Source organism: Macaca nemestrina, chromosome 12, assembly GCF_043159975.1.
Source record: "Macaca nemestrina isolate mMacNem1 chromosome 12, mMacNem.hap1, whole genome shotgun sequence".
Taxonomy (NCBI): Eukaryota; Metazoa; Chordata; class Mammalia; order Primates; family Cercopithecidae; genus Macaca; species Macaca nemestrina.
In genome coordinates this window covers 120,472,078-120,493,577 of record NC_092136.1, presented here as the reverse complement: position 1 = coordinate 120,493,577, position 21,500 = coordinate 120,472,078, and the positions used below count along the sequence as shown (strand labels likewise).

At 49.4% G+C, this 21,500-nt stretch overlaps 1 protein-coding gene across 5 annotated transcripts in view; it reads right to left on the bottom strand.

Moving 5' to 3' along the window:
• Positions 1–21,500, bottom strand: part of LOC105476347 (glutamate ionotropic receptor kainate type subunit 4) — a 484,554-nt gene that overhangs the window by 346,067 nt on the left and 116,987 nt on the right. The window contains exon 1 of one of the 5 annotated variants that reach the window (XM_011732190.3): positions 18,514–19,007. The exons of the other annotated variants lie outside the window; for them this stretch is intronic. The gene's annotated coding sequence lies outside the window, so the exon portion shown is untranslated. Of the gene's footprint in view, positions 1–18,513; positions 19,008–21,500 lie in introns of those variants that run through there. 5 annotated transcript variants of the gene reach the window in all.

The following is a 21,500-nucleotide window of genomic DNA, read 5'->3' as shown; positions in this document are numbered from 1 at the left end:
ACCTGCACTTCTCCAACCAGGATCACCTCTTCCACAGCTAGTATTCACCCGAGTCTACCTATAGCCATGATTCTCACCTCAAAGACCCCTGGCTCTGGTTCTTGGCTGGATCTCAGGCCCTCCCTCGGGGAAGGAGGAACTCTGGGGAATTACTAAGTTCAGTCTCCTAAGGGGCCCAGGCATGCAGAGGACACCCCATCCAGAGGCTGCCCTGGGCATCTGTATTTGACACAGGTTACAGAAGAGAACCCGTCTAGGGCCCATCAGCTTCCCTCTGCCAGTGGCCTAGAGATGCCACAGAAACCACAGGCAAAGCCAGGCTCATCTCCGGGCCCTGGGTTAGAAGTCCAGAGGCTGAAGACTTGGCCCCCTCCCTTCTATAGTCACAGGGCAGCCTTGAGGAAATCCTCAACCTCCCTAGCTAAGCAAATGGGTCATCCTTGCTCTCAACAGGGATGGGACTTCAGTGAGGGGGCACATACACCCAAGAACACAGCTCTGGCGGCCAGAAGGGAGAGAAAGGCTGCGGGTACTACACCTCCTCCAACAAGGGGCTGCCACACGAGCAGATCTCACAGGTCTATGGCACTGCGCCAGCATACCCACATGCTCGGGGCCCACCCAGCTCCACGCTGGGCACTGGCAGCCACGGGGACCCTCGGGGTGGTGCCTTCCCTCAAGAAGCTCCCTGGAGAAGTATGATGTCCTGGTGTGAAGAGTAAAACAGGTTGCGAGAACTCAGGATGCCCGGCCACAGTGAAGCCGCTTTCACAAGTCAGGGTGGCCTCTGTCACAAAACAAGGAACAGCGTTGGAAGGCAGGCAGAAAAATATCCCTGGACCCCGGCAGTTGCAGCAAGAATCTTGGAAGATGTGAGCCACAGGCTGAGCCCCGAGGCATGTGCTGGGTGCGGGGAGACCTTCCAGGTAAGTGCTGGGGAAAGAAAGCAAGGGCTGTCCAAAGGATGGTGACAAAACCAAATCTGGCAGGAGCCCATTGTGTCTGAGGGGCCCAGAGATGGGTAAATATTGCAGTCAGATTCTGGAAGGCCTCAAATGCCATGGTTAAGGAGTTTGGGATTTATCCTCCAGGCAACAAATAGCCATTAAAAGTTTCTGGGCAAGAGAGTGCCAGGACCAGAGCTGTGCTCTCAAAAAATCCATGAGACCAAGGTGTGCCCGATGGCCTGGAGAAGTTGACAGACACCTAGCAACATGTGGGGGGATGTGAATGTGGGGAAAACTGACCCTGAAGCGAACTGGGCTGATTCCACTTGAACAGCAGAGCACAAACATTTTCCCACAAACTGGAAAAGAAAATGTCCAAGCAGCTGCACATTGGGTAGGAGCGTATGGTGGTTCTCCAAGGCAAGCAGAGCCCTGGCAGGTCCAGAGCCAGTCTCCGTAGGATGTGGGACATCAGACACACTGACGAGTCTGGATCCACCCATCCCCAAATGTTAGACTCTAATGGGAGTGTCTTTGTAGTAAAGGGTCTGGACTTGGAGTCAGAAGGCCTGTGTTCAAACCCGGTTTTGCCACTTGTTCCCTGGGTAACTGTGGTCAGATCCTTGAATCTCTCTGTGCCTTACTTTCCCATAAAATAGGAGACATACTATCTGCCCTGCCTACTTCACTGGGCTGTTCAATGATCAGGGATGTTACACGTGAAAAATGGTTTGATAACACGCAGTGAGAATTAAGGAAGGTTTTTTCCTAAATCAGACCCCTGTGGTTGGTCAGTTCCTAGCATTCTTCTTCCAACGCGCCCCACCAATTCATCCCCCATCCTATGTTCTAGGATATGTCTGACTCCCTATCTCTCAGATTTATTGAACAGATGAATGATTTATCTTTGTTTTCTTCAAAGCACCTGGGACAATGTTTTCCACCTAGTTGGCGCTCAATGAGTGTATGATTGATTAATTAATAAAAGTGAACCTACAGAGGATGTTTTAATCCTACTCATCTTCCCCCTACTCAGTGACTCATCTTAATATCAATGCTAGCAAAAAAAAATAATTAGGATGGCAAGAGGGAGATGTCCCCCCACTCCCTCCATTCACAAAACTTCACAAAACTCCCAGAAGGAGGCAGTACAAGGCAGTGGTTATCAGCACAAGCTCTGCGTCTGTTTTAAACAGAGCTCCCAGGGCCTGGGTGCTGCTTACCTACCAGTCATGTGACTTGGGACAAGTTATTAACCTCTAGAAACCTCAGTTTCCCCATTCATAAAGTGGAGAAAATGCTAGACATTCCTAAGGTTGCTGTCAAAGATTAGCTGCGATCTTAGCAGTATGTCTGCAAATAGCAAGTGCTCAATGCTTAACAGCTGTTATTGTGATTATTGCTATTATTGTCCAAAGCCAAATCACCATGATTTGGGGAGACTGGTACTTGGGTATAGATTTTCCATTAGCGTGGATGATTGTGAGTGCTCTGTGACAGCCAATGGATTAAGCCTCTCAAATGCCTTAATCTGGAGAATCAGTTGGACCCCCAAAGCCAACTAACATCCCTGCTATGGAATGGCATCTGGGGCTGGGGGCACGGAATGGATCAGTCGCCCTTATGGTGCTAACCCAGCGTTAATGGTGCAAGTGAATTACAAACAAGGCCCACCTGCTGTGCTCAGCAACAAAACCCGGCGGGAGGGTAATTGCCCGGAACTTGATCGCAGGGGGACACAGCGGGCATGGAACACATTAACCACAGGGAAAAGCAACTTCCCAATGCTTTCGTTTTCCAGCCGACCCAAGGAGAAGCCAGCAGGCAAGGGAACGTGAAGGCGGAGCCAGATAGGGAACTCTCAGGAACCACAGAAGAAAGGTGCTTCCAGACCACAGATGGCTGCCCAGCCCAGCTCCTCAACAGATCTGAGAGCAAGGGGAGATCACCTACGCCAACCATGCACAGGGACACAGGTGCTCCCCGTGTCCGCATGAATGCAAAGGATTTCTGGCATTGAAGTCCCATCCGGGTGGTCCAACCACAGGAAGGCAGCCTCCTTGATATTAAGCCCCCGACATGAGTGATCAGGAGTAGACAACAGGCTCACCAAGGTCAGTGTAGGCAGTGGTGGCATGGAGGCCATCCAAGTGTTCATTCATTTGTTCATCTACACACTCAACATGCATTCCACATGCTGTGGCATATGAAACGAAAACTAATATGACACAAGACATTCTTTCCAGGGGCTGACTGTGTTAGGAGAGGCAGGCACAGACATTAGTCACCCAGCACAGGCTGGGAACCGCGGTCACACAGTCAAGGAACAGGGCCCAGGCTGAGAGCTCTCAGCACTGCCAAGGCACGGTCAGAAGGCGCTTTGCAGAGAAACAGATCCTCACACTGGTATTGAAGGACAGACACACACAGACACACACACACCATACATACACATGCACACACTATACATCATATATGCATATACATATCACACATCCACACATCCACACATACAAGGCATACCATACATACATACGTACATACACATGTACATCATTGATGCATGTACATATATGTAGACCCATACATACATGCATCCTCAGGTTTTAGGCACCTAAGAAGGAAGCATAAGGACCAAAGCTCTCATATCTCCACCAAGTTCTTTTTTTTTTTTTTTTTTGAAATGGAGTCTCGTTCTGTTGCCCAGGCTGGAGTGCAGTGGTGCGATCTTGGCTCACTGCAAGCTCCGCCTCCTGGGTTCACGCCACTCTCCTGCCTCGGCCTCCCCACTAGCTAGGACTACAGGTGCCTGCCACCACGCCCGGCTAATTTTCTGTATTTTTAGTAGAGACAGGGTTTCACCGTGCTAGCCAGGATGGTCTCGATCTCCTGACCTCGTGCTCCACCTGCCTCGCCCTCCCAAAGTGCTGGGATTACAGGCGTGAGCCACTGTGCCCAGCCATCTCCACCAAGTTCTTAACATGCTCTAAGACCAAAAGGAAAAGGACAAATTCAAGTACAAGGCAGAGAACAATCCTTGTCTTTGATCATCCTCACTGTCTATTGCAGGCAAGGAAGGGCAACCCCTTTGCCTTCTCCCCTTCTACTGGAACGTTCACTGATGACCTGAGCGGTGACTTCACAGCCTTGGACTTTCCTCCTGGCCTGGCTGCAAGAACATCCTTCCTGCTCCTCCTGAGACATCAGGCCACGGAAAGAGACAGCGATATCCCAGGCAGCCTCTGGAGCAACTGGTATAGGTATTCCTTCTGGAAGGCTGGGTTCCAATCCCAGCTTCCTCACTTACTAACTGTGACCAAGACATTAACCTCTGAGCCTCAGCTGCCTTGTCTGTAAAACAGGAATAATAACAGTACCTACCTCACGGGGCTATTTGCAGTTTCAAATGAGAAACAGTTGACTGTTATTATAGTGAATTATATTTATTGACTATTTATGCAAATAGTTAATACAGTGGCTGGCACATAGTTATCAATAAATATAACTCACAATGGTACCACATTCCCACTGCCTAGAAGCAAACAGCTCTACTGTTTCTGATCCCCAAATTTAATCTAGCAAAGAGCATTTTCCTCACTGCTCTTTCATTCATTCAACAAGGATTTACTGAGCACTTAATGTATGCGAGGCAAAAGATCTTGTAAAAAACACAGTATCCTCAGTATCCTTGTCCTTGAAACATTTATGAAATAATTTTAAAAAACCCTGTGTCACAGAACTGTACACACATACACACAATCACACACACACTTTCTCTCTCGCTCTCTCTCTCTCACACACACACACACAGACCCTCTCCCCTGAAAACTTGTCATCTATATATAAAGTACTATTATCTGTATTGTTAGACTTGATAATTACTAAAGTGTACGCAGTAGGCAGCTCAGGGACTCTTATACTCTATTTTCTATAAGAGGAAACTGAGGCTCAGAGAAAATAAATACCTTGCCCAAAGACCAGGGGAAGGGATTCACTGGAACTAACATTATTAGGCACCCCGGCTGCAACATGCATTGAGTTAGCTGCTTCCACATGGTCACTTCATCAAATCCCACAACAACCCTAAGAGGCACGGGTCAGAGCTCTCCTTCAAAGAAGAAGAGCCGGAAACTCAGAGCGGTTAAGTAATTTGCCAAGGATCACAAAGTTAATGAGCGATGAGCCAAGTAGCAAACAGTATTATCAGACTCAGTCCTGCCAGCTCCTCCCACAGGACCAGGCTAGATTTAATAAGTGGCACTGTTCAGACAAGTCATAAGCTATTCAGCTGCAGGTCCAGCAGGCTGCAGGCTAACCCCCAGTATCAGTGGTGGGCCTACTAAGCTCCAGGCATTGTGCTCTGACAGATACCCTGACAGGCAGAGTCCACAGGTAACGCTGGGTCCCACGGTGCCTCAGGTACACTCTGCACATTCCTATCTCGGGGCCTGTGCTTGAGCTCTGCCCTGGACCTAGAACACATTCCTCCAAAGAGCAGACATACTCCCTTACCCTCTTCCAGGCCTTGACTCCAATCTCTAACTCTCAGGGGGCTTTCATCCTTGCTACCCTGCTTTATTTTTTCTTTTTTCCATAGCACTTATCCCCTTGTAGCTTATTATATAATTTACTTATATGTCTTCTTTTTTTTTTTTTTTTGAGATGGAGTCTCGCTCTGTCGCCCAGGCTGGAGTGCAGTGGCCGGATCTCAGCTCACTGCAAGCTCCGCCTCCTGGGTTCACGCCATTCTCCTGCCTCAGCCTCCCGAGTAGCTGGGACTACAGGCGCCCGCCACCTCGCCTGGTAATTTTTTGTATTTTTTTTTTTTAGTAGAAACGGGGTTTCACCGGGTTAGCCAGGATGGTCTCGATCTCCTGACCTCGTGATCCGCCCGTCTCAGCCTCTCAAAGTGCTGGGATTACAGGCGCGAGCCACTGCGCCCAGCCTTATTTCTTATTTATATGGGTTTCCCCTCTATACGCTTGCTCAAGAGTCCGCAAGCTCCTAGAGAGCAGGGATTTTGTTTGCTTTGCTCTTTATGGGTCCCAAACACCTAGAACAACGCCTGCCGCATATAGTAGGTGCTCAGTAAATGTGCTGAATGAATATGGGAAACATTTGAGCAGTCATGGTGTTAAGATTAAACACTCCCAGTGCAGGTAGAGGCTGGGTATATTCTGGGAGGGGGCCATGGCAGCCAGGCATCTCCTGTTTCTACTGGGGGAAGTGCAGCCTCAGAAGCACATAGATTTAATGCCTCTCTATTGAATATCATAATAATTCAGAGACAGAGGCAGCATGAGAAGCTTCCTATTTGCAATATTCTGACAGCAAACAGATGAGGTGAGGAGGAGGGCAACAGAATTTCAAGGAGTTCTCATCCTGGACACAAGGAGAACCCAAGGCCGCTGCTGGCTGTGGCTGAGCCCTGCGGAAGGCAGGATGCCAGGCTGTGCTTCCCAGCACATCCTGAAGAGACAAGAGAGTCAAGGAGAGGGAGAAGATGGGGCCTCACAGCCTGGAAAGTCAAGAGAGATGAGAAGAGTGAAGCCTTGGTTCAGAAGACAGGTCCCAGGACCTCACAACTGGAAGGGAGCTTGGGGACTGCCTAGTATATATTCCTTACTTCACAGATACAAAAAAAAAAAAAAAGAAAAGGTCCAGAGAGGGAAAATGACTTTACTAAGGTCCAGAGTTTGTCCCAGAACAGGTTCCATTACCCGCATCTCCCAGCTGCTCTGTCAATGTTCTTTTCGTGATAGTACTGGCTCAGTGACCCGTTTTGCTTTGTCTTTTTTCTTACAGATGGAGGTCTTACTACATCTTGCCCAGAGTGGAGGGCAAGTGGCATGATCATGGCTCACTGTAGCCTTGACTTCCTGGGCTCAAGCCATCCTCCCACCTCAGCCTCCTGTATAGCTAGGACCACAGACACACACCACCACACCGGGCTAATAACTTTTTAAAACACTGTCTTCCATAACTCAGCATTGTATTCCATACTAGGGACATAGCCGTGTGCAAGACAGATAATGTGTGTTGGGAAAAACACACAGGTAGCCATCAAAGCCCAATATAAAGTGGACGGTGTGATCAGAGAGGATGTGTTTCCTGGTTGCCATGGGAACACCGGGACAGAGCACCCAAACCAGGCTTGGGAAGCGGGGGTGGTCAGAGAAGAATCCTCAGAAGAAAGAACATTTGAGACCCAAACAATGTTGGAATCAGCCAAAGCATCAGAAGTGTTCAAAATAGAGCAAATCCATCTTGAAGAGGAGCTGGGTAAAATGAGGCTGAGACCTACTGGGCTGCATTCCCAGGCAGTTAGGCATTCTAAGTCACAGAATGAGACAGGAAGTCAACACAAGATACAGGTCACAAAGACCTTGCTGATAAAACAGGATGCGGTAAACAAGCTGGCCAAAACCCACCAAAACCAAGATGGCAACAAAAGTGACCTCCGGTCATGCTCACTTCTCATTATATGCCTATTACAATGCATTAGCATGTTAGAAGACACTCCCATCAGCGCCATAACAGTATTCAAATGCCATGGCAACATCAGGAAGTTACCCTATATGGTCTAAAAGGGGAGGAACCCTCAGTTCCGGGAACTGCCCACCCCTTTCCCAGAAAACTCATGAATAATCCACCCCTTGCTTAGCATATAATCAAGAAACAACTATAAATACACTCAGCCATGTGGGCTGCACTGCCTATGGAGTAACCAAGCTTTATTCCTTTAGTTTTTTTTTTTTTTTTAACCTTTACAGTTCAATTTACTATATAGAAATCACTTGGGTTTTATATTTTCAGTTAACTTTTGAACCAAGATTACAATATTATAACAAAAAAAAAATTTACACTAATTCAGGACTTTTTAGCATATCAAATTGAAATACATAGATTCAAATTTCAGATTTATGACAAACAGTCTTCAAATACAATACAGACATTTCTTAAAGTAACCATATCATTCACATGTGATATCTGCAACTCTGAGGTGTTTCTAATAGAACAGCTCTCCTGCAGATATGGCAAAGTGAATATGCCACGAAGTTCAAAGCCTGTATAGTCAAGCCACGGACTCAAAGTTGCACCATCTTTAAAAAGGTTTGGCATTTCTGGGCCGGGCGCAGTGGCTCATACCTGTAATCCCAGCACTTGGGGAGGCCAAGGTGGGCAGACTGCCTGAGGTCAGGAGTTTGAGACCAGTCTGGCAAACACAGTGAAACCCCATCTCTACTAAAAATACCAAAAAAAAAAAAAAAAAAAAAATTAGCCGGGCGTGCTGGCATGTGCCTGTAATCTCAGCTACTCGGGAGGCTGAGGCAGGGGAACTGCTTGAACCAGAGAGGTGGAGGTTGCAGTGAGCCGAGATCACACCACTGCACGCCAGCCTGGGTGACAGAGTGAGACTCCATCACACAAAAAAAAGGTTTAGCATTTTTGGACCACAACAATGCACAACATGTAAAGAAGGTAGGAAACAGTTCCCCCTCCTTGCTATGGTTAAAAGAAAGTTACATGGTAGCTTGAATTTTGCATAAAACCCCATATTATACCTTGGAAAAGTGCAAGGGCAATTTGATGGTGACGGATTGGGGTCCTATACTTTTTTAAATTAATAGAACCCATGAAATTCAAATGGGCATTAATTAAATCAAAAAATATTAAGTACCTACTGATTTAAGAGATTTAAATTTATTAGAGATTCATAATCCGTTTCTTCCCACCTTGAAATCAAGGTGTAAAAACCAGCTATTAAGTACATTCCAAATGTCTCCTAAGTAGTACAAGTAGAATTTTCTGTCCACTGGCACCAAAGTGAAGTCACATTTCCTCTTGGGAGACAGAAATTCCACACCTGAACATAGAGTAAGTTGGGAAGAAATGACCCGTTACTACTGTTGTGATTCTGAGATCTAGGATTGCTAGATTACCAGCAGTAAACAAAGCAAATTCCCGGCAACAAGTGTTATTCCTTTAATTTCTTAATAAACTTGCTTTCACGCTACTCTATGGACTTGCCCCAAGTTCTTTCTTGCATGAGGTCCAAGAATCCTCTCTTGGGGTCCAGATCAAGACCCCTTTCTGGCAACAAATGGGAAGCAGAGGGGTGGGAGGAGGATGAGCCCATATCTGGAGGGGACAGGAGACAGGGATCTTTCCTGATCCAAAGGCAGCAAGGGATGCTACCCTGGGGGAACAGGATCTGGGTCAAAGATGGCTCCACAGCAGCCACGCTAGGAAGTCTGGGTTGTATTCTAGGGGTACCACAGAGCCACTGAAAGTTTTACGTAAAGTGGTGACATAACCAGAATTTCTTACGGAAAGATCACTCTGACTACAATCTGAAAAGAATTTTAGAGGGGTTAAGTCTGGAGTCTGGGACATCTATTGGGTGGACACTGAAGAGGTCCTGGAGACAGATAAGGGCGACGTGAGGAAGGTAGAAGTGGTAGAGGAAGAGACGTTTGCATTTGCGAGTATTTTAGGAGGTAGAATTGACAGGACCTGGGGATCAGATGTGGGTCATGGAGAAATGAAAAAGCAAGGATGCCTTCCAGGCTTCCAGACTAAGCACCTGCCTAGAGGATGGAGCCACTTCCTGAGACAGGAGCCGACCCCAAGAGGAGAGACTGCAGGACAGGGGGATGACTTCCCCAGGAGATTAGAGATAGGAAAAGGCAGGAAGCAAGGGATGGTGAGCCCAGGGTGCCAAGAGCACCTGTGCTGTGTGTGTAGCGAGATGAAGAGCACAAAAGCAGGCCTCAGGGATTTTCCCATCCAGAGCTCAGATGGTTCCAGGATAAGCTCCAAGTTAACCTTTCCACCTCTGTCCACGGCGCCCCTGATGCAGCTGAATCGTAGGACAAGCTTGTGCTTTGTAGGCTTTGACCACTGGCCAGACAACAACCTCTGCTTTTTTTTTTTTTTTCTTTTTTTGAGATGCCCAGGCTGGAGTGGAATGGTGTGATCTCAGCTCACTGCAACCTCTGCTTCACGGGTTCAGGCGATTCTCCGGCCTCAGCCTCCCGAGTAGCTGAGATTAGAGGTGCCCACCATCATGCCCAGCTAATTTTTTGTATTTTTAGTAGAGACAGGGTTTCACAATGCTGGCCAGACTGGTTTTGAACTCTTGACCTCAGGTGATCAGCCCACCTTGACATCCCAAAGTGCTGGGATTACAGGCGTGATCAGGTGTGGGATTATCGCTCTCGGCCTGACCCCTGCTCTTGTAAGGTCAAGGGCCACCTTGGATAGAAATGATTTTAAGGCACAGAAAACATAGTTCTAATCCCTGAAAAAGCCAGGCCCTTGCTCACCATGCCACTTTAGAAGGTATCACTGGGTCAGGCTCATGCCTGTAATCCCAGCACTTTGGGAGGCCGAGGCGGGCAGAACACGAGGTCAGGAGATCGAGACCATCCTGGCTAACAGGATGAAACCCCGTCTCCACTAAAAATACAAAAAAGTAGCTGGGCATGGTGGCGGGTGCCTGTAGTCCCAGCTACTGGGGAGGCTGAGGCAGAAGAATGACATGAACCAGGGAGGTAGAGCGTGCAGTGAGCCGAGATCGTGCCACTGCACTCCAGCCTGGGCAACAGAGTGAGACTCTGTCTCAAAAAAAAAAAAAAAAAAAAAAAAAAAAAAGAAGAAGATATCACTAACAGGTAGCAGAGCATGAGAATAAACAGCATGAACTCTGAGGACAAATTCCAGCTCCACCACCAACCAGCTTGTGATCCTATGCAGGTTACTTAACCTCTCTGCGCTTTGTTTCCCGCATTTGGAAAATGGGGATACTAATTTGTATCTCCAAAGAGGTAGTAACCCTACCTCTCTGTAGAGTTTTAAGAGTTTTAAGTGAGTCAGTATTTGTCAAAGAGCTTAGAAGAGTGCCTGGCACATAGTAAGTGCTATGTAACTGTTAAATAAATAATAAAACATGAGTGGTGTGGTGGCTCATGCCTGTAATCCTAGCACTTTGGGAGGCCAAGGCGGGCTGATCACCTGAGGTCAGGAGCTCGAGACCAGCCTAGCCAATGTGGCAAAATCCCATCTCTACTAAAAAATACAAAAATTAGCTAGGCATGGTGGCGGGTGCCAAGTAGCATCCCAGCTACTTGGGATGCTGAGGCAGGGGAATCGCTTGAACCCAGGAGGTGGAGGTTTCAGTGAGCCAATATTGTGCCATTGCACTCCAGCCTGGATGACAGAGCAAGACTCCCTCTCAATAATAATAATAATAATAATAATAATAATAATAATAATAAACATATGCATAAGCTGAGGGTTTAGATGCCATCACACTAGGAATAAGATAACTCAGGGTGGGAGAGGTATGGTTCTGTAAGGAAAGGAGCCCAGGAGAAAGAAGGGGCATTCTGTGGTGTGGGCTTTAAGCACCCTGGCACACCCCACTAGGAAAAAACCTGGGCAGAGACAAATGAACATTTAAACCAGCTTCAGCTTCAGATCACTGCAAGAAATAATTATTCTGGGTATGAATCTTCTCTAAGAAGTAATATTTACTTTGGAAACACAGCAACTGTACCTCAAATGGCTCGCTGTTTGTGGAATCTGAGCAGCCTCCACTTTACTAGGGGAAGCAGTCCTTCTTTATGTATCCAGGCGCTCTCTAAAGCACTGAAATTTACAGCGCATTTGTTATGCGGCTCAGCAAAAGGTGTATGAATAAAGAATAACCTGTTCAATCAGCACTGCTCAGCCAGAGAGGCCAGGAAGCCACTCACTCTGCCTGTGAAAGGGATTTGCCAAGTGCCAGGGGGGAAAAAAAACAAGCCTATCCCACCAGGGCACCCTGACATTGGATTTCGACAGGCTCCTGTTCCTGCTTCCACTGTGTCACTTGCTGGTGAAAACAATACAACTCCAACATAAGGACACCTGCTTCCCTCGAGAACACCCGCTCCTTGCCTGTCTGACTTCCTCCCCGCCCCCTACCTGGCGTCTGGAAAAAAGGGGAAAAATATGTGTTCATGGTTCTCTCTCTCTCCCCCTCTCACCTCCTTCCCTCCTCTTCTCTTTCTTCCTACATCTTCTCTTCTATTCTTCATGACTCTTCCCTCCTGCTGGCCATCCAATGCCTACGTCTGGGGAGGCCCATGGCATTGGGGTCCTCAGAGACCTGAAGCAGGTAGAAGCTGGTTTTGCACCAGCTTGTCACCGGGGGGCACTGTGGGAAACTCGCAGACACCTCTGACCATGGCCATGGCCTCCAGTCCATTCTCAGGGACATCAGGACCCAGGTGGAGCCCAGCGCCCAGAGAGTAGCACTCTTTCTTTTTTTTTGAGAGGGAGTTTCACTCTGTTGCCCAGGCTGGAGTGCAATGGCACGATCTTGGCTCACTGCAACCTCCACCTCCCGGGCCCAAGTGATTCTCCTGCCTCGGCCTCTCGAGTAGCTAGGATTACAGGCACACGCTGCCACACCCAGCTAATTTTTGTATTTTTAGTAGAGACAGGGTTTCACCATGTTGGCCAGGATGGTCTCGATCTCCTGACCTCGTGATCCGCCCATCTTGGCTCCCAAAGTGCTGGGATTACATGTGTGAGCCACCGCACCCAGCCAAGAGTAGCACTCTTGCTAGGGAAGAATCCAAATTGATCCCCAAGGCTCCCAACACAGCCTCCCCCAACACAGCCTCCCCACACTGCTTTTCTTAGGTATCAAGAGAAGCCCTGGGCAAAACTGTGACATAAAATTTGTGCATTCACTCAACTAACGCTTTTGAGCATCTTCCACTGCCAGACATTCGCCTAGGAACTGAAAATGTCACTATTCATCTTTCCCGGATTACAACAGAGTGCCATGGGAGGGCAAAGGAGGGGCACCCATGCTCCCCAGGGGTGGGGGTCAGAAGACGGTTCCCAGGAGAACAGCACATAACCTGAGATGTAAAAGAAGAAGAAAGATATGGCCAACAACATTTAAAGCATCACTATTCATGAAAGTCAAAAGCTAGACATCCAAATGTCCACCAACCATAGAATAAACTGTAGTATATTCATACAATGGAACACTACACAATAATGAAAATGAACAAACTTTAACAACATGGGTGAATCTCACCAACAGAAACGTTGAACGAAGGAAAAGCCAGACACAAAGGGTAGATACGTTGAAGAAGTCCATGCTCACAGAGTTTGAAAAGAGGCAAAATGTATCTATGGAAGTCAGGATAGCGGATGCCTTGGGGGTTACAGTGGCTGGCTGGGGGTCTGAAAGGAGCAAGTAGGAACTGTTTCACAGCCCAGGTGCTGGCTATAAGGGTGTGTTCACTTCCTAAAAATTCAAAGCCATACACTTATGATTTGTGCATTTTTGGGATGATTGATATACTTTTGTGAAAATGTTTACTAAAATAATTTTAAAGGCAAACGAGATAAGCTGGCAACCACAGGGCACGCTTATCCTGAACGCCCTTGGCTTGCTCCTTTGCTCTCTCTCCTGAATCACCTGGTGACCTCATGCCCTTTCCAAACACTCATCACACGCCGTTCACTCTGCAGGCAACAGGAAAGCATCCGATTAATTAATTCGTACTAAATTGTCCATGACTGAGAGCGGTTCAACAGTATTACCCCTCCCTGGGGGACTTCCTTTTTAATAAAACATAATTGCTTTAACTCAAAATAGTAACTATCACCAGGCATCTGGAGCAGGAGCAAGGAGAGCTATGGGGTGGGGCTGGGGGCGCTCTCCAACACCCCTCGGCTCACTGCATGTCAGGAAGGCCCTGGGTGACAGCAGCACGCAGGACTCAGGGTGCAGCGCAAGGCTTGCCAGGGAATTTGCAACTTCAAAACACAAACAGGACTCTGACCTACACCTCTCCATTTGCATAGCTGACTCTGCACCTTGGGCGGCTGTAGCGTGTTTCCAAGAATTATTCAAACATTTCTCCCCTTCTGAGTGGGGAAGGGGTTGGGGTGGGATGTGCTTGGTTCCTAACCCAAGATGATCTCTGAGAAGAGTTCATGGCAGGCAGAGGAGGAACCTGACCCTTTGCAGGGACCTTAACATGAAGCTTCAGCTGGGAATCCTGGGCCACACTCAGCTGCCCTCCTATCTCCTCTGCCTGGAAAATGGAAAGGGGGCAAGAAACAAGCCCCACAGCTGCTCAAGGTCCTCTGGCCTCCCTGGTCTGTCTTCTCCCAGGCTTTGCTCCCCGGCTGCCAAGGCCAAGCTCAACTGAAGTGCAAGGAGGACATTCGCATCTCGCTTTCCCTGGAGATGATGGATGCTCAGTCTGGCCACCTGCTCAAGCAGGCAAGCAGGTCACATGCTTGGCGACTCCGTGAGCTGGGCAGGAAAATTGGCAGAGAGGAGGGAGAGAAGCCCTGGCAAGGGGTATCGCCCCCTCCTGCTCGTGAGGGTCTCTGGAGAGCTCCCGCAAGGAACCTCCCACTGTCTCCGGACTCCGTTCTCTGTCTCTTTTCTGTTCCCAAATCTGCTGTCTCCAGATCACTGGGATTTCCAGACAGAGCAGCAGGTCTCCTGTCTGACAGACTCAACTCTGAGCAGGTCCCGAGAGGAACAGTTTCTCTGAAGTCTCTGGGGCAGGCAGGCTGGGAGTCTTTGGTGTCTGGGAGGGCTCTTTCCAGAAAGGCCAAGGCAAGACCCTGGCAGAAGCTGCAGAACCCTTGCGGGAGGAGAGGACTCTGTGTTATAAGTAGAGGCCTTTGAACCTGGGAAGTGGCGCCACAGGATGGTGGCGGGGTGGTGTCGGGGAAGCTTTGGAATGGGGAAAGCCGGGTTTGAATGCCAGCTCCACTTCCTGTTTGCTGCAGAACTTCAGGCCTAGCCCTGGCACGGAGTAGGGTCTCAGTACACGTTAGTTGTCATGTTCAACAACTAACGCTCTAACGAGGCTAGAGTGACAGAGAGAGTGCGTCAGGAAACACAGGGCACCAGAGGCCCCCTCTTGCCATTTATTCGGCGGCTTACAACTCGTCAGGCAGGACGCCAAGCACTTTACATACATTATCGTGCTTAATCTGCACACACACTGGGAGGCAGGTCTAAAGAGCCCCACTTTAGAGACGAGGTTCAGAAAGGTGCAGCCGCTGCTCTAACGTTACATTGCTCAGAAGCGGAAACACCAGGATTTGAACCTACGTTTGGCCACCTCCAAGTTCTGTCCTACTAATCACCGTGCTCTCTCTCCCCAAGAGCCCTTCTCCCACCCCCATGCTCACAGATCTTCAGTTTGCATCAGCTCAGAGGTTTGCAATCGTCTTTCACACATCCCACTGGGAGATGTGCCGCAAGCAGGGTCCTTATCTCAAAAAATCTCCATGCCCAGCCACGCTTCCCTTCTGCCTATGCTTGGTTCTCCTCAGCAAACCCCCACAGTAGCAACAGGGAAATGGAGAAACCCTCCCTTCCCCCACAAGCCTCTCCAGACTCAGGGGCCTTCTAATGCTAACATAGCCCATCCCCTTTCATCTGAGGGGACTGTCCCTTCATTTCCCTTTTTACTTAAAAAAGCCAACTCAGTACACTTTTGATGCTTCAAATTTATCTTTATTAATAAACAATAAAAGTTAAAGGCTTCTCCGGTCCCTAATTGAACACCATCAATAGCAGATGTGGCAGCCTAGCTTCAGACACAGAGCAACGTCCTGACAACATCTAAGTCAAAGGCTTTCAAAGCAGGTGCATGTGATCACACACACGTGCTCACCTGAACAGAACAAGGCCTGGGCAGTGATTAAGAGGGGCAGGCATCTGTAGGGAGTCCTCTTTATCCCAGGAAACGGCTCTCTCCGCTCCCCACAGAGAAGGCCTGAGAGTCCTACGAGGCCTGGCCCTGCACTCACTGTGTCTCAGATTTACGGGGCTCTGAAAGCCTGATATGGCCATTTCAGTACTTTAAACATGCCCATAATGATAATTACTGTGCTGATGGCACTTCATCTTAAATGAAGCTCCAGGTCAAGAAGACTCTGAACTCAATGTTACTGAACATATAATGTTCTTGGTTGACTCTACTCTTCTGCGTGGCGCTGGTGGCCCTGCGGGCAGCTGCCACTCAAGGCAAAGGGCAGTGAACTTAGGGTCAGATGACCAAGGTGCCATCATCTGTGCACCTGGGTGAATCACGTGCCTTCTAAGTTTCCTCATCTGTTAAATGGGTGGTGATATAACCAGCCCACCTCGTGGCTTATTTGTGAGGGCCAAAGGAAACGACCTGTGAACTCCAAGATGGGTTAAGACGTGAGCTAGTAACAAGGTCATGGTGTCAATGGCCCCACGCTGGGTGTCCTCTGCAGCAGAGAAACACACTCCAGTCTCCCCAGTGGTGGAGAAAGACTTGTCCACTGAGAGCACACAGAAGCCTCTTGGGGATGCTGGTGGTCGTGCAAGGGGTTGCAGGAGATTCCCGGAATCAGGAACCCTCAGTTCTGGGGGTGCCCTTCCACCCATCCCCAGGACACGCTGTGAGTCAAGTGCTATTCCTGGAAGAGCAAAGTTTTCGGCCAGATAAACGGAGCAGCAAGAGCAGGAAGAAGGTGGCTGAGACAAACGGGGACAAGTGTTAGACTTCTGTTTCTCACACCTGGAGCTAGCCTGGAAACAGGAAGCACAGTGAGGCCCTCGGAGTTGAGCATGGAGCTCTAAGCGCCTCCAGGGTTCTCAGAGGGCACGGTCCAGCCCAACGATACAGGACAAGGAGAAGAAAGAGAGGAGGAGAAGGGGACATGGAGCATGGAAGCAGAACCCCACCATGAGCTACGTTCTTTACTCATTATCTCTATCCAGCCTTATAAAGCTATAAGGTGGGTGTTGTAGTTTGAGGTGGCTTATAAACCATAGAAATTTATTTCTCACAGTTCTGGAGGCTGGAGGTCTGAGATCAAGGTGTGACATGGTCAGGTTCTGGTGAAGGCTCTCTTCCAGGTTGCAGAGGGCCGGCTTCTTGTATCTTCACATGGTGGAAAGAGAGAGCAAGCTCCCTGGGGTCTCTCATACAAGGGCACACATCCCATTCATGAGGCCTCCACGCCTATGACCTCCCAAAGGCTCACTTCCTAATACCATCACACTGGAGAATAGGATTCAACACACGAATTTCAGGGGGACACAAACATTCAGTCCACAGCAGTGGGTACTGCCATTCATTTCCAGATGAGGAAGCTTGGAGGGGGTAAGGAACTTGCCCCTGACTGCTGCTCAACAGTATATGATCATGCTGGACTTCGAACCTGGGATCACCTGACTCCAAGTTGGTGTTCTCATCCCCACCCCTACCAAGCTCCAAGGCTGGGGGTCTATGGGGCAGATGGAACCCATGTGCCTCCTACAAGCCCAGTGGTGTAGTAGGAGCTCTGGGGTAAACAGCGATTTGAGACAAGACCTTTGTCCTCGAAGGGCTTTCAGCATAATTGGAGAGACAAGCCCATGAGGCAGTCCTAATAATCAGTCCTAAATGACGAGAAAATTAGGAGTTCAAGGTAAGAATCATCTTTAAAATCCTTTCATGAAATCAGCTGGGAAGATTCTCCTGACCTCATTGCCCCCAAAGGCCTCTGTCCCCTCTCACTCCTGTCTGATGAGACATTTGTGCTGCCTACTCTCCTGGAGGCAGGGAGGCGGCCGCTGCTGAGCTTCCCAGGCTTGTCACTCTCTCCTTGGACCCTAAGAGGCTCCCATTGACTCGGAGGCCTGGCCCTGGGTGACACATCTGCCTACACTGGGCATCGATGCTTTAGTAGCATCACATCCTGGCTACTCAAAGTGTGGCCCGTGGTCAACAGCATCCATATCCCCAGGGAGCTCATGAGAAATGTAGAAACTCAAGTCCCACCTCAGACCCTAGAGTCAGCATCTGCCTTCTGACAAGTTACTCAAGTAATAAAAGCTTGAGAAGCACTCGGAAATCCCCAATGAGCCGCACAGCCAACACTGTCAGAACTAGAAGAGACAATGAAATGACGACAATGATCATTACAATGAAAGAAACAAAACAGCAGACCTGTACTGAGTGCTGTGTAGGAGCCAGACACCGTGCTAAGTGCTATGTGTGCATCTCTGTTCATTCTCACAATATCCCTGAAAGGTGGGCACTAGCATTACTCCCATCCTCATATGAGAGAACTGAGGCTGAGAGACATGACCCAGCTTGTAAATGACAGAGATGGAATGAGACCCAGGACCACCAATGCTGTGCAGCCCACACACACATTCTTAACTGCCTGGCTGGAGTGCTTCTCCAAGAACCCAGAGATCACCCAGGTGCACTTTCTCATTTTACAGAAGAAAAAATAGATCCAGCAAGAGAGGGGTCTTGCCCAAGGACTGGAGAAACCCAGACTCTAGAACCCAGTCAGGACTCTAGAACCCTGGTTAGCGAACTTTCCAACACATCACGCTGTCCGACATCAGCAGCCAATGGTGTTGCACGAAAGGGACAAAAACGTAGAGTTCTGAAGTAGACTACGCTAATTTTAAATCATTTGCTCATTTGTGCTCAAAACAACATGGATTTATGGACTGTCACAGAAGCCCTCTCCCAAGAGAGTTCCCCCTTACCTGGCTCCTGAGACGGCGTCCAGCCACCCAGAGCTCGGCCCAATGCCCTTAGAAGAGGAGGCAGGTGTCTGCTTTTCTTTGCATTTCACCTTTTCCTGGCAGAGCAGGAACGGCTGGAGATGGCTGCTGCTAAGAACCATCAGCAGAACCGTTGACAGTGCAGAGCCCGGGCTGCCTCCTCTTCCCAGTGGGTGCCAGGAGCACGTGCAACCCAAAGAGATTCTTATTCACTGCTCTTCTTCAAGCACGTTTCTATCTGCCTTCAGAAACACACCACAAATAGTCAGGCAGTCTTTTGTCTGAGTTAAACAGCAGGTCACAGGAGGCCTGCTTTGTCTACTCCCAAGGGGCTTAGCTCTGGCACTGGGCCGTGGGGCCTTCTGCTTGCCCCAGAGGCTGACAGGTAAGAGGGGGTTCAGGGTCCCCATACAGGGCAAGGCAGAGGATGACTCTGTAGCCTGCAGCTGGGCTGGGCTAGGCAGGAAGACAGGAAACCCTCCCAGCCACTTCACTTGCAGAAGGAGCTCAGAAGGGCTCCTAGACCCCATCTCCTGCCTGGTGCCCACGGTGCCCCTCTCTCCCCCACAAAGAAATGCCAGGTGTTTTCTATCTTGGTGCTGGGTATCCTGCACCCAAGCTTTGCCAGCCCAACTGCCAGTGCAATGAAACTGGATTAGCACTAGGACAGCTGGGACAGGCCCCATCAGCAGAGAGGCCCCCGCCTTGGTGCAGACAAAATGTCAGATTTCCTAGGGGGTGGGCAGATGCCTCTGAGGGCATCACAGCCCCCTCTCCTAGCAAAAGGCCAACTCCACAGCCGCCCAGCTGGGGAGCCGCTGGAAGGAAAAGGTGGCTGAAGCTGTCAATACAAACAACAGCGGTCCTGGCAGGGAAACTTTTTGCCTAGGAGGACAATCGGAAAAGAGCAGGAGGGAAATTGGGTTCAATTCACACCTGCTGGAGGGGCTCCAGCTTCCTCTGCTTAGGGATAGGGGATTGGTCAGAAGCCTAAGCACACAGCCAGGTGCACATGTGGCCCAGAGGAGAGATTCAGGTGCCCTCTCATCAGAGCAGGGTCAAGGCAGGGAGGGCAGGAGGACACAGTAGCAGCAACTGGAAGGCAGAAGTCAGGCAGTCGCACCAGCATGGCAAGAACGACAGTAGTAGCTAATGCGTTTTGAAAACGTGTGTGCTCAGAACAACCTTGGCCCTAGGTAGTTCACATTTTATTTCATTTAATCCTCAAACAACCTTAGGAGATAGATACTGTTATTATCCTCATTTTTCAAATGAAGAAACTGAAGCTCACATAGGAAGGTGAATTGTCAAGGCCACATGGATATTTCATGGTATAGACAGGATTCAAACTCAGATCATCAACAACTGCCCTACACCAGTTTTGTTCTCAATTATGCTTCCTTCCACCTTCCCCACCTCTCCAACTTCTTCCCATCCTTCAAGGCCCAGCTCTGAGCCACCTCCTCCACAATGCCCTCCGTGGCTACACCAGGCTTCCCAAAGCTCACCCAGGTCTGAATGCCTATGCCGCTCCATCAGCGGCTGCATGCCTCCTTCTGCTGCCTTGCTCAGTGGTGATTTCATCTCCCTGACTAGACTGCGAGTTCCTAGGAGGGCAGCAGACACATTCTCCACTCTTGAGTGTCCTAGTACAGCATAAGGCAAGTACTGCTTGCTTAATAAATATTTTAAAAAGGAAGGAAGGGAGGGAGGGAAGAAGGATGGATCTTTCCCCGAAACCCTCTTTACTTCACATTTATTTTTCATGGTATAAGAAAAAACAAGAGAACTGAGCATGAGGTTTCTTACCCTTGCCGGAGAAGTCCCTCCGCCCCACAGCTGAAACCACGGCCACGACCTCTGGACTCACCTGGGTCCCAAGAAATTGCCTTCCTCAGGCCCCTAGGAGCTGATGTCCCTTCTGTTCCTCCACCCATCACTGAAACACGCCAGGACCCCAGTGAGGCACTGCTAACCCTTGTGTCATCATGACCATCAACCTCTCCATGGCCCTCCCTCTCTGCAAAAGGCACACTTTGTCAGGAGGGCCCTCAGGAGCACAGCTCCTGGCTTCAGGGAATCTATAATCTCCAAGGTGTGTTTTTACCCAGAGGGGTGTTTGGTGGTCAGGGAGGCCCAGGGAACACAAATAAGGATGTCAAGAGTCACATCCTTGTTTCAGCCAAGGAAAAGGGCAGCTAAAAGGTAAGGAGTAGTGCTGGGGATTGCTGGGGGCTCCTGGGGCCATGGCTAAAGATACATTTCTGGGGAAAAATTGATGATTCCTCTAAGCACAGAAGAAAATAGCACTCCAATCTGTGGCCTGGGCCAGAGATGTCAGATGAAGGGCCAGGTGACAGGGACAGAGTGACTCAGTCTCCTCTACCTCACAGCTCACCAAGCCTCTGAGTTTCTCACCATGTTTGAGCCATCTGGATAACAACCCTCCTGGGAGCACACCCTCTGCCACCAGCGGAGCATTAGCACCCTGCCACAGGCTGCCTCCTCTCCCTGGAGGCTGACACTGATACAGCCCTTTGTGCCTTTCAAAGCACTTCACATATATTACCTCTCACCATGTTGCAGAGCTCCAGCAGGGCTGCACCGGCGCCCCAAGCCACAAGCTCATCCTGCTCTTAGACCCTTCAGGGAGTGGGCAGCAGCCATGTTGACAGTTTCACCCCAGCAAGGCTTGCCTCCTGGGCCCCAGGAAACCACTGTCTTCAGGAACTGCCAGGCTTATTCCACCTCCCAGCCTGGTGTGCTCTGGGAGGCACAGGGTTGAGCAGGAAATATCAAGGGGGAGGGAGAGGAAATATCAGAACTGGAAGGAACTAGCACAGTCCCACCTGACACGTGCAGAGAGGCACATGGAGACTCTGGGGAGGCGAAGTGCCCACATTCACAGGGCCAGTGCAAAGCAGGGCTGGGACCAGAACCCAGGTTTCTACTCCTAGCCTGGTGCTCTC